This window comes from Spodoptera frugiperda, chromosome 15, assembly GCF_023101765.2.
Source record: "Spodoptera frugiperda isolate SF20-4 chromosome 15, AGI-APGP_CSIRO_Sfru_2.0, whole genome shotgun sequence".
Classification (NCBI taxonomy): Eukaryota; Metazoa; Arthropoda; class Insecta; order Lepidoptera; family Noctuidae; genus Spodoptera; species Spodoptera frugiperda.
The window spans coordinates 10,140,894-10,153,806 of record NC_064226.1 but is presented as its reverse complement, the minus strand read 5'-3'; the positions used below and the strand labels follow the sequence as shown (position 1 = coordinate 10,153,806).

At 34.3% G+C, this 12,913-nt stretch overlaps 1 protein-coding gene across 3 annotated transcripts in view; it reads right to left on the bottom strand.

Annotated features, from left to right (window-relative positions):
• The window catches only part of LOC118272937 (uncharacterized), a 47,160-nt gene that overhangs the window by 10,457 nt on the left and 23,790 nt on the right, over positions 1–12,913 (bottom strand). The window lies entirely within an intron of this gene.

The window sequence follows — 12,913 nt, the reverse complement described above, 5'->3', positions numbered from 1 at the left end:
GTTTTTAAAAGATTTTCTTGAAAACTATAAATAACGAAATGGATATGGAAGGTAAAGAACTTTGTCTTGTACGAGTTCTACATCAACTTGGCTATTATCCAATTTATACTGTGTCATACTGTCGCCTATGTTATCTCAATATACGATGAAAGATAATATGTTTTATACTTAACACCTTATTATTTAATCACATTTAAATACGAATGTAATTATATAATTGTATGTATGTTTGTATAGGTTCAGAATAGAAGTGTAAAAATAATAGAGCTACGCTTCAAAGGAGATTTTAATGCTTAATTAATATTGCCCGCGGGGAAAAGGTTCTTAACCATTCATTACACCTCTAGATAAATTATAGCGATGGACTAATTAAATATGAAACTTGAAACTTAATATTCCAATGAATACTTGAACATTTTCATTTGCTTGGGAATAATAATAAAATGTCTCTAGGTATGTATTTATAACATTTGTGTAGTAGTCTTCTATTCCGTACAAGTTCTCAGAACGCTCGACAATTTATCGATCGTTTTCATCCCCCGGTGCAATCGTGCTCTTTCGGCAGTTCCGTACACACCTACCTACACCTAACAACAGACCTACATATCGAGGGGATGTAACCGCAACCGTAGCAAACAGATGTACTCTTAGACTTGTCAATAAGGTTCAAAATCTCCGCTCTCTAACCCCTGATGTAAATGTTGAATGAATGTAGGTACAATAGAGCCTTGTCCACATTTTCACCACAGCGTAATACGACAAGGAAAATGTGCCTTATTTATTTCAACATAGAATTAGAAATTCTAATGTCTCTATTTTTAGCAGAAAATTACTCGAGGCTATGGGTAAGAGACCGGGATGTATCAATAATAAGGTTGTATTGAAATATCAAGTAAAAAACCAATATCAAATTGGGCAATTTTGAGCAATATACGTTACGATACATCTAGTATGGATGTTTTAATTCGTATATAAACAACATCAATTAAAATTAATTGTCTATGATAGCCCATGATTCTGCTGGTATTCCGCGATCAGCGATACCATCGTATCATCTGTGTAAAAATAATATTTTATAACATTATTATGTTTTATGGTTTTCCAAATAAAACTAACAAAGTAGGAACTAGGAAGCTGATCGTGAAATAGGTGTCTACACAAGGATTAGCAATAAGAAGGAAACGGTTAATAAACGATTTCTTTATAGATCTACCGGTAATACGAATCATTGGGATTCTACCATTGTATTCGTAGGTCAAGTAAAAAGCGATATAATACTTATATACTTTCCTCATACTGATCACTGTGGGTAAATAGAAGTACCAGGGTCGTACCCAACATGTTTTACATAACATTATGTGTTTGTGAATGGCAGATGACAGTGTACTCCGTGTGAAATATTTAAATGTACCCCAATTTACTTTTTCACTCGTGATCCCACTCTATTTGAAAAGGGTACAAGGAGAGCTGACCTTGATATTCCATAATCCCTACGAATATAAGTGAGTGCGGGATAATCTCTCTTTTTTTAAAGTCTTAAATGCCCAGTTTGCTGTCATAAATTCTTTGAGTAGACGTTTTATCGATCACACACACTATTTTCCAATGATACGTGGATCGTTATGTTGTCGCCGATCTCCCAGTCACTACGCCAACTTCTATTCCATGATACCAACCATGTAATCATCACAAATAATATGCCTTTACGTCATAATATTATTATGTATTTATGAATTATCTCACAAAAACACAAACGTAAGATAACATTCGATGGGATTATAATCATATCAACACATTGTCGCTTTGTTTCAGACCTTTAATTCATCAATCGGCTTATGAAACTCATCACACATTGCTTGCCCTACCGATGTGTGTGACTCTCAGGATTAATTGCGAAACCACAAAGCCTTTATTGGTGTTCGTTGGTCAACATCCATAGCATCGATGTATAGGTACCTTAATTTTACAAAATTGTATATTGTATAAATTCAAAGATGAAAGGTTTGTTTGAGCTCGACATTCCACTCACAAGTTCAAAGCTACTTAATTTTAACGCGAATTAATTAAATGTTTACATAAAATTTAATTTTTGACTCGAAGTCATTTTAAAATATTATATCACGTCTGTAATATTCACAGGGATATAATTTTTAATCAGTCATGATTCTCAATATTTATTGCTATGAATAATTCGAAGAAGGATTACAAACTCGGTACTAAGAATGTAAAATAAGAAAGCCCAATAATAATTTCTCAGGAATTGAAATAAGTCCTCTGCTCAGCAGAACTGACAACTCGACAGTCTTTAAATAGATTCGAAAAATATATCGTACCACGAATAATCCATAAAACATCGATCTCGTTTCTCGTCGTCTTATTACAAGTTACAAGAGATCGGATAATAATTAACGTATGTGTATGAAGATGCGCATAACCCTGTACCCTTGTACATAACAGGTATCGCAGTGGTCGGCCTTGTGGCACTCGGCCTCATCCCAGTTCTACATACCTGCCCCTGCACTCGCTAATTGGCCTGTATTTGTAGTTCATTGTACAATGATCCCCTCTTCCCTCCACAAACGTAAACAAAACCTCACTTTAATTAACATAAAGCCCCCACTTATTGTCCGTCTCATTTCAAGCACTAATTTCGATCAAATGTTTAAACTTTTTTCCCAGTCCATTTCTTTGTTAGGTAGATACTGAAATATTTATTTTGCGTAAATGGAGGGTCGGCCTAGTTATCGTGGATTGATGTACAAAATTACTCTACTTTAGTAGTGATTTAATAAAATTATAAATGTTATTAAATGCAGATAAGTACATGCTTAGATATTTTTATGTATTTTTTGTTAATGAAGGTCCCGATAGTTTTACATATAATTTATAAATGCTGGGTAAATGTTTTGATCATCACACACTATATAATTTTGCTTGCCTACCTCGGAAAAGCGTGACGGACACGAACTTATTCTTGAACGTATCGTCAATTAATATGTTTGTTATGTTTGCTTGTAATAATTGGTGTGCAAGGCTCAGTAGTACGCGCTGTAGGTCATGGAGCAATAATAGCATAAACGCGGGAACAAATTGTGCGTCACGGCAGTACCGGACCTACATCGACGGATTTTGATGTTCAGCTTCAACAAATAAGTATTTTCATTAACAAGACGTAACTGACGGATACTTAATTAATACGTAATTACTGCTCATTATTATGGTATAGTATGCTATTATGAATTACTTAATGAATAATTTCATGATAATTCTACCTAAAAGAACGAGGAAATACGTGTTTATATGAATACATACAATGCAGATTTACAAGATATTTTAACTTATAAGTTGTATATTTCTATAGCTTGATGTAAATTGAGAACATACAATAAAAAATGTTAGCGAAGCGAAACGTCGGAAGAGTCTCAACGCAAAGAGGTAGGAGTCACGACACGTAGTCTATGGTCGCAGTAATGACTTTAATCGCTGACACGACTAGTCACGTTAGATTGTCCTAGTTGATGTTTTTAATTTATCTAATTTTCCTTATTTTAATGTCTTCAAGCTTGAAGAGTCCTGACACGAAGTCATTGTCAACCTTCCTCCGCAGATTACACGTAATAACCCCCTATTATTTATAACTGCTTATTGTATTGAATACAGGAAGATTTTTTGTATGAAAACCTTCGTGTTTGCAAACTTGTATCATAATGGGCTTATTAAGTCAGATCTTTTTATTTCAGAAATAGATTCTGACTAATAAATGTGTTACTAAAATTATTTAGATGGCACGCAAATAACTCGATGTTAAGATTCTTTTTATCTTTGTTGCCGTTTAGCGTAGGTAGGTTTTACGGTAAAAGAAAAGCTTTTAAGATTTTCTTTTAAGTGTTAAGTACTTATTTTTTTAAGCTGATAAAAACATGAGCTGTAAAAATAATACCAAAAGGTCTTTCAAATCGGTTAAGAGATAAACAAAAAGTTAGGTTGATCGGTACCAATGTATTATAATACAGAGGTAGAACTAAAGCAATCAAATAATAGATCGAGAAAAAACAGCGGGAAAGATGAAAACATTATTGAATATATACGATATTATAATTAAATCGTAGTTACATAGAAAAAAACAGATCATGACTCTGTGGGAAGCGACTGAATCAGTGTTCGGTTATCTCAATGAGTAGAGCGGTGAGCAATTAGTACGGCTCTTTAAGAAGCCAGTTGGGAGCCAATAAAATTTGACAAAAAACCTTGACATGCGAACATAAACGTTACTAATAACTTACGAAAAAATTCATGAACATAACTGACGGGCTTTGAACTGTATCAAGGTGAAGTAGATGTGACTATGTGAGCCTCGGCGGATTCCTTGCGTGAATACCGCATGCCGAAATATTCTAATTGTGTTGTGAGTTAGGCACACATAAGCTCTTCATTCCTATTAATAATGGAGGAGAGGAAATTGCTTGCGTTATTACTTGCGTTATTATATTCGTAAACGAATAAGAAATGGGTGATCTGGAATTGAAGTATATGTAAGTACAATTATCAATCATATAGGGTGAGACATTTCCAATTTGGATTGGTAAACCGATTGGTAAATGCGCTCGATGTAATTGAAATGTTTATCAGATGTAAATTAATCTATGTATTTTACCCTTTTGAGAAATTGGACACAGGGTAAGTTAATTTTCAACATCCACACTTGTAACTATTAACTATACGTATATGCTCTCTAAGAACTAATCTAAAGCAACTTAGTTTCTTTCTCTATACTTGTTAGTGTATCACTGTCTCCTTATTACCTGTGTATGGTTTTGAAAGCCCCGCTCATTAGCCCACACTGCAAAATGGCAGACTTCTTAGAAACGTTGGCGCCCGGACACAGGCCATTGTCAAATAATGAAAGTGCCATTAGTTATTGTTGTCAAAAGCAATTTCGCTTCGTGCTGTCTTGCAGAAGCAATAACTAAAACTGCGCAATGGAGATAAGCTTTCTTTATGGTGATGTGATTAAAATGATTTCATCTTTCAACGTAATAATTTCTATTAATCAAATATGGAACTGTAATGTAGAAGACTGTGGAGGGAAGATTACAGTCACTCCTCATAAGCACACTCTACTGAGCATCTCAAAGCAAGGATTCAACGGAAATATGTATATACACAGTTGAGAAAAGTCCAAAAGAAAAATTAAATAGAATAGTTAGTAGGTGTTGTTTTCTTCCTCGTATAAATAATATAAATAATGTTGCTCCCATGTTAAATATTACTGCAGTCCACCGGGGATACCCAGGGGAATATTGTTGGTAAGTTTTATATCTCACCGACATTGATACCGGAGTTTGAAGTATAGAAAACAATAATAGGAATCCAGGAATTACTTGTTATTTATTCTAGTTTCCAAAATGTCTGTGTACGTTAGTGTACGTGAATAATTTATGTAGGTACGAATAGTTGGGAAGTTTACCTTTCCTTTTCAGATCCTTGTTACAACTTTATGACCCTTTTATCGGTTTGAATTTATGTTGTATACGAAAGGAAAATAAACAAGCTGAAATGGTCAATTTCTCGGAGTTACTTTGGAAATAAGTTTGGAACTGAAAAAAATAGGTACCATCAATGAAATTACTGTCATTTCCCATTAGTCAGTTGTCAGTTACGAGCTTTAATATTGCTTCAATGATTCATATTGATCATTATATGATTTGATCAAGGAGAATTATTTGCTGATGATTAGTCTTAGTCTTATTTAGGTTCGCAAATACAACATTGTCATGTGTTATTGTGTGTTACACGCATTCTTTACGTGTCTGGCTGTAATGGGATAGGAACGTGGCCATAAAGTGAGGAATGCAGAGCGAACCATCGCGGATCGTTCTTCGGCGGCTTAAGATAACACTATTGGCGTAATGACGAGTTGATTCCAGATCGCTCGCGGCATTCCGCACCGTCCACATCGTATCATTCCACTTTTATGGACATCAAGTCGTAACTATATAAATCTTATGTGTTGTCATCACCTTGATCGATTTTGTACCATCCGACTTGTTGCGAGTAATCATCTAAAAGAATGTCGTCTAGCGGTAACTAGAGCTTTTTTGTATGCGTCACACTTGCAAGAATTTTACAGGCTGATAGAGAAATTACAACTTTATTATTAATAGCTTAACATTTGTTTTGTAAAAACACCCTAATTTGTTACTCTTGACGTTTATATAGGCACTTTGTACGAAGTTGTTACATATTAAATTACACGTCCGAAAGTAATTGAATTATTGCGTAGGTATATTGGAGTGACCTGTTTATATCAGACGAGTCAATATTTGTTATTGTGTTCGAAGGCCGGCCCTAAACAAACTCAATATTGGTATTACAAATGCGTCCGTACCTACTGAAAACTTGTGAATATTCACCAATATTTATGATTGGGATTAAAACCGTATTTTTGCAGATGACAAATCACCTTCATGGGTTACTGACCTCTGTGCTGAATATTGTGCACAAATTATGATTTATGTATTCTAATCTTCGGTTTTGGTTGTTAAATATATATTAAATATCATTCATAAGTATAATTCGCTGCGAACTCTAGGTCGAAAAGCAGGAGTTATTCACTAAAAACCACTCCTCGCCTCGCCCAAATCATTGATGGTTTTCCCCCGTTAACAAAAATAAAACAGGTATAATTTAGTTCATTACATATCTGCAGGTATTTGTCTAATATATTGCACATAAAATACCTATATTTCTTCTAAACATTAACTGCGGATAGTCCGTGTACCGACCTAATAATAATCAAGTACAGCACATAGAGATTTATGTAGCAGGTAAGTAAGCATCTAGCCAAGCATTATTGGAAATGGCAATTCCGAGTAAACACGACATTTATTATCTGCCTACAGCAATTACTTTCAGGGATACATTCGGAGTTCTTCTAATTCAGGGAGATTATAGGATTCTTATTATTGTGCTAATTGTTGTTTTTTCCTGATAGTAATCCTACGCGAACATTTTCCTGCTGTCCGATATAATCTGTACTACAATCGAATCTTTATATAAAGATAGAATAGGATAATTATTATAATATGTTAATAAATAATAATATTAAAGGAACTAAGTACAAGCGTCAGTTACTTTTTCAAACTTTTAAAGACAGGGAAAATCAGTTAGCGAAAGAATTTGAATTTAGATTAGTCTGAATAAATTGAATTTGTTTTATAAATATGGACCTTAACCGTCTTCACAGACGTATATCTGCAGAGCGGAAGAGATGAGTACACCAAAGTTGATAAAGATATTTCTTCAAGAATTTCCATTTTACCTGTTAACCAAAACATTATTTTTGGCAATACGTTTGTAAATGTTTTTCAGTGTAAAGAATTAGTTATACATTTTCATTTTCATTAACACATTTTTGTGAATAGAAAATTTAACCACAAAAATACTAAGAGCATCTAGACGATTCTAGATTGAGAAAAAAACTATATCTAAGTAACAGGTCATTGAAACAGATGAATAATCTCTGAGCAAGAGACGTGGGTAGGTGCATATATACAAACAACGACAAGTTAATCATGGCCGCAAGGATTTAAAATAGAAAGCAGGATAGGAACGCGGTTGGTTGACTGTGTCGGCTAACGGGACCGCCTGCGTCACGCTGACAGCGCGTCGGCGCACGCGCATACAACCACTTGACGTTATCTCATTCTTTTCTTACTCGTTTTACTTACGTATTGTGATGATGAATTATGAAGTTATGATTTCGTGCCAATTGTTTCTTTCTGTTTTATTTTGAAATAAAAATAAAGATTTTATTATAGAGCTTTGTATTTGATATTGATATGATACGGAAAATCATATAAGTACTGAAATATTTTTAACGATGTACCATTTTCAACATTTTTTTTCTTTAAACTTCCAAGCAATGGTCTCAATTGGTGTTGAGCATTGTTAAAGTAGTTAAACTAACCAATCTTCATCATTAAACCAAATGATATTCAAATGTATGAGGAACGAACAAACTGTACCTAAATGAACATGGCCAACGTGGCTTACGAATGGTGATTAGCCTGATCTTCGTTGAATAGTTTTCTTTGGAACGCGAATTTCAATGAATTACACATTAATCGCTTCATTAGTCCTCAGTAGTGCTAGAATAACGAACTTGATTGATTGTGAATTCTGCAAACGTTCCTATTGTTTGAGCTTTTGGCTGTGTTTTTGCTAACTTGTTTGTAAATTTGAATGTAGAGAATGGATAGTGCAATACCCTCGTTTATTTGCTTTTGCGAAGGCTGCATCTTCTAAAGTGGCTTATTAGTTTATTGATGTAAATGATACATAAGGAGTTGACTTCGGAAAGGAATGGATTTCTAATGTTTGAATGCGTAGGATTCGGACAGAGACCGTCGTGCTCAGTAATTACTTTTGTAACGATATTATGGTACTATTGCGATTCTCAAAATTCAGCACCGTACGTATAAAAACCGTAATTCAATCTCTCTAAATACAGTAAATCCATTTCACTTACAGGACTTCGCCCGTTTTTAAGAAAAACAATTTCCTTGTTAAGTTTAATCCCTCTTAATATTTGACAAGATGCCAGCCGACTTCCATGAATCACTTAATGTTGTTTTTTTCCTTTCCAGGGACAGAACAATAAGCCGCGGAACTTTCTGTGAGTAAGGTGCGTCTATTTCAATAAAGTTAGCAATTCAACGGAGGGAATCGTGAACAAAATTAAAATCAACACATTTCATAAGTTCAATTAATCAAAATACAGAATGGGAGCGTAAACAGTTGTTCGAGGAACTTTACCGTTTTGTTGATGATTAGAATGAGAGGTGCGGAACTAATAGCTAAGAAAAAGTGAATAACTCGTGATTGGCTCTTAATTATGTGCTCATACGAACTCAACACATTGTGCCGCGACTAGTATATACAAAAAATGAACAGAAAGTCACAGAAGTAGCTCATCGATCTCATAGTTGTTGTTCCAATGTGAACAGAATGGAAGAGGACGATCAAACAAGAGCTCCACAGATAAGATAGTAGGATTGATATAAAAGGAAAGGAAATGTGAGCTAAGATGAAATCTGGTAGAGAGGAGAAAGGAAAAGATTGTTCGTCCGATTGCAAATGTAAAACCTTTGCAAAAGACTTCAGGCCCAGCGTAAATGCGTAGCAATGGATAAAGTTGCTAGACGCAGACAACAATGCTGTAGTACCTTTATGGGAATAATACTAGAGAGTATTTTCTAATATTATCAAAATTAGTACCACGCGTTTAGTATACGTTTATATATTTCCAAGAATTTTCATCTTATACAAAAGTCATTCGTACCAAAAAAACAGCTATCCCTAATTATATTATCAAGCACTAGAATGATCAAAGTCTAGAATATGAAAGGTACCTAAGTTTGAATAACTAAAAACCTGCAGACGATCGTAAACTCACTGGTTTAATGTAAGTTAATCACAAAATCCTTATTATCGTAAATTTTATAAGAACTAATCGTAAAACTGTTCTCGGCAAGGCTTCATAAATTACTCTTTAAGTGTAGGCAATGTACAAAGAATTTAAGAAAGTTATTAATATTAAAACTTTCTCTGTTGAAGTGATTAGGTTTTAATGAATGAAGATGGAGTCATAGATAAATGGAGGGCTATACGGTGTGTCGGTGTGGGTCAAGGACTCGGTCAGTCACCCACGCATCCCACGGACTCTGACCAGGCCAGCGGGCCTGCCACAACACTATTAAAAGAACACGGTGATTAACTTCATATATGGAACGCTGCGTGATATACATGTCGCGTCCGTGGGAAATATCTTTTTATTGTTAATCCAATATTTTTCAAAGACCATCTGTATTATTATAGGTAAACTTTTTTGTCATTGTTTTTAGTCTTCAATCATAATATTACGACCTTACTTCCCAACTAACATTAAGCGGTAATATAAGAGTTATAACAGCTATATAAAGGAGCTAAACAGATCCTAAGGTCATCAATAAGTGCTATCACATAGGAGTTATAGCGAGCTATAACTCTATTATACCCCTGGATTGGGCACAAGTTCTTATAGCCTTAGGTTCCACAGTGGCGATATAGTGGAGTTACAGAATGAATTTAAGAGCTATAGTAGAGCAATTGTGGAGGTTCAGTAGCGCTAACTGAGACTTAAAGCGCTGTAAGAGTAGTATTTAAGTGACTAGTGACTCCTCAAGCGGTATGGTAGAGCTACATGCTGCTTTGAGCGCTATAAAGGGAGCAAATGTATGAATATAAACTCCGTAAGTGGCATAGTAGATCTATGATGTACCTTACTTACTGTTTGAGCGGTTAGAGGGTGGCAATAAGGTAAATTGTAACACCTTGAGTTGCAGTATAGATCTACAATAAGAAATTTTAGCGTCTAATTTACTTTTTTTCATAGCCGGCTAATGCGGTATATATGTTTTATTTTATAACGTTGCAATATGTTAAATGAATGAAGATTTATCAAACAACCATAACACATTTTGTGTTTACGAAAATAAATGGCGGAGTTGGGTGTATTATTTTAAATCGTTGTTAGTGGAAGCTGAAGCGGAATTTTCATTGCGAAGGTAAGTTTACTGTGAATATGTGTATATATTATTGGCAAATAATTGAAGCGCCCACTCTTTGTTGTGTATTTATCTAATAAAATGTTTATATATATTTGACACTACAAGTTCTATAATAGGGAGAAATATCGCTACTATTCAGCCCTAAATCATACAAGGGAGTTTTGTATCACTTTAGGAGTTTGGTGTTGTAAAAGATTTAATGAACACCATTGTAGAGCTAGTAGCGTTAAATGCTCCTTTTGTGCAACTATCAGCGCTCCGAAAGAGTTTGTGGTAGCTTGCTTAGAACTTTAGAAGTTAATAGTAAATGTTAATTTCTTATATAGATCTTAGTCGTAAAATTCGCTCAAAGCTATAACACAGAAGCATTGGTCTGTATTGTAGGGATAATAATCGCTGCTCTACTTGTTTAACCTCCATATATTGCTCTTATAAACCTGCTTTGTTACTATAAGCGTTATATTTTATTACTAACACTCTTTTGGCGCCTGAATCTATAATTGCAGCTACTATTCTACCTTCATAACACTTTAGGTTCTAAAGTAAGCTCTATTTGCAGCCATAATGTTTGTTGGGTTGTCATGTTAATTTTATAGTAGTTTATTCATCATTACTTAGTGGCAATATACTTGCTTACAGGGAAAATGTTTAACATTTCTTCTGTTTTGTATTCTGGTGACCAACGCACTTACTGCAGCATCGCTTTCATATTAAGACGAACTCGGTCGTTGATGTCGCCAGCGTGACACACTGACCGCAGCCTAAACGGTCATTTTGTATAAGGAAATTCCACATTGTATATGGATTCCTAAGACATTAAACACTTTCCTTCTCATTATACACTTCCTTTCATTTAACTGGCAAAACAAAACATTATTCATAGATCGACATTTTGACCAAAAAAGGCCAAAAATACTTCACGACTCTAATTATAAACATTTGCCGACTAATCGTTTCAAACGAATTATCTCCAAGTTTTCCGGTACAACAATGTTCAGCTTCTGGTGAATTATACTCTAGCAATGATAAATTATGTATGCGAAATAAACTCACATAATTACGTATTAATTCCCAACTTCTTTGTAAATCACGAATATGATGAATATTTGAATAAATATGCACCGTGAACACAAACATGGCTTCCTTAATCAGAGCCTTGGTTATTAACAATTTTCTGGTTATTATATTAGGACAGAAAAAAGTGAAGTAGAGTCACGAAGTTCATTGACAGATTTTCATTAATTATGAGAATTTTAACAAATATGCGGCCGCAATCAGGAGCAACATGGTCGGTGTTGCAATCCATCATATTTAGTGGCTCATTACCGAGTGATAAATGGATGTATTAAAACTGGCTCGTTCCTGGCTTGTTCCTGGCCCGTCTGCTCGTAATGGATCAGCGAAATTGGATCGCTTTCAATCTTACACAAAATATTGTAATGACTTTATCGATGACCTACACCAACACAATTAGGTATAATTTTACATGCTCAAAGTATTTCTATTACGTCTTTATTTTACATAAATTAACTAGAATTAAGAAAAACATCCATATTTTAAGTTATTTCTACAGCGTTTTTTTTCTGCTTTTTTACTTTTAGATTACTTCAACCTTACCTAATTAATTCGACAAAAATAATGATGGTTCTTATCACTGGCTATCTAATGCTAGAAGAAAGACATTAGGAAAACTTCGTTAAGCCACTCTGACACGTTAGTCAGATTACATTAGCTAACTTTTATACATTTGAGATGAAAGATAATCCCTTGTGAAAATTTATCTCCAACAGCCTTCAAAAAAGTTTGTAAAAGAAAAGTTTTATTGACTGTATTAATAGAATAGCCTAAAGCGCTAATTCGTATGACATCATCCTCGACACATATAATTGTCAAAGTTATATTCGTTTTGGTCTCCGTATAAAATGCACCTGCATGACCTGGGGCTATACCCAGTACCCATTCATACGAGTCCTGTAATTACACAGGACTTGTAAGATGACCATAAATATTTGTATTCCTTTTAGTAAAAATAAAACGATTTCTAAATGATATCCTGCAGCCTTTCAATTGAACTGAGCCAAATAAATGCCACCCAATGTCTAACTTTTTAACATTTTTATGTTCTCTACTTATTTTATTTTAAATACGTATATGGGTAAACAGTTCGTTTAAAACCAGTAGAAATATGAAACCTCTTTGGAACATTCCTATTCTTGATGGCCATCCCTTGCACATCTCAGCATTTTTTATTAAGTTTTGTTTCGATATTGAGTAAGTATTTACATTACCTAGGTACTTTGCTT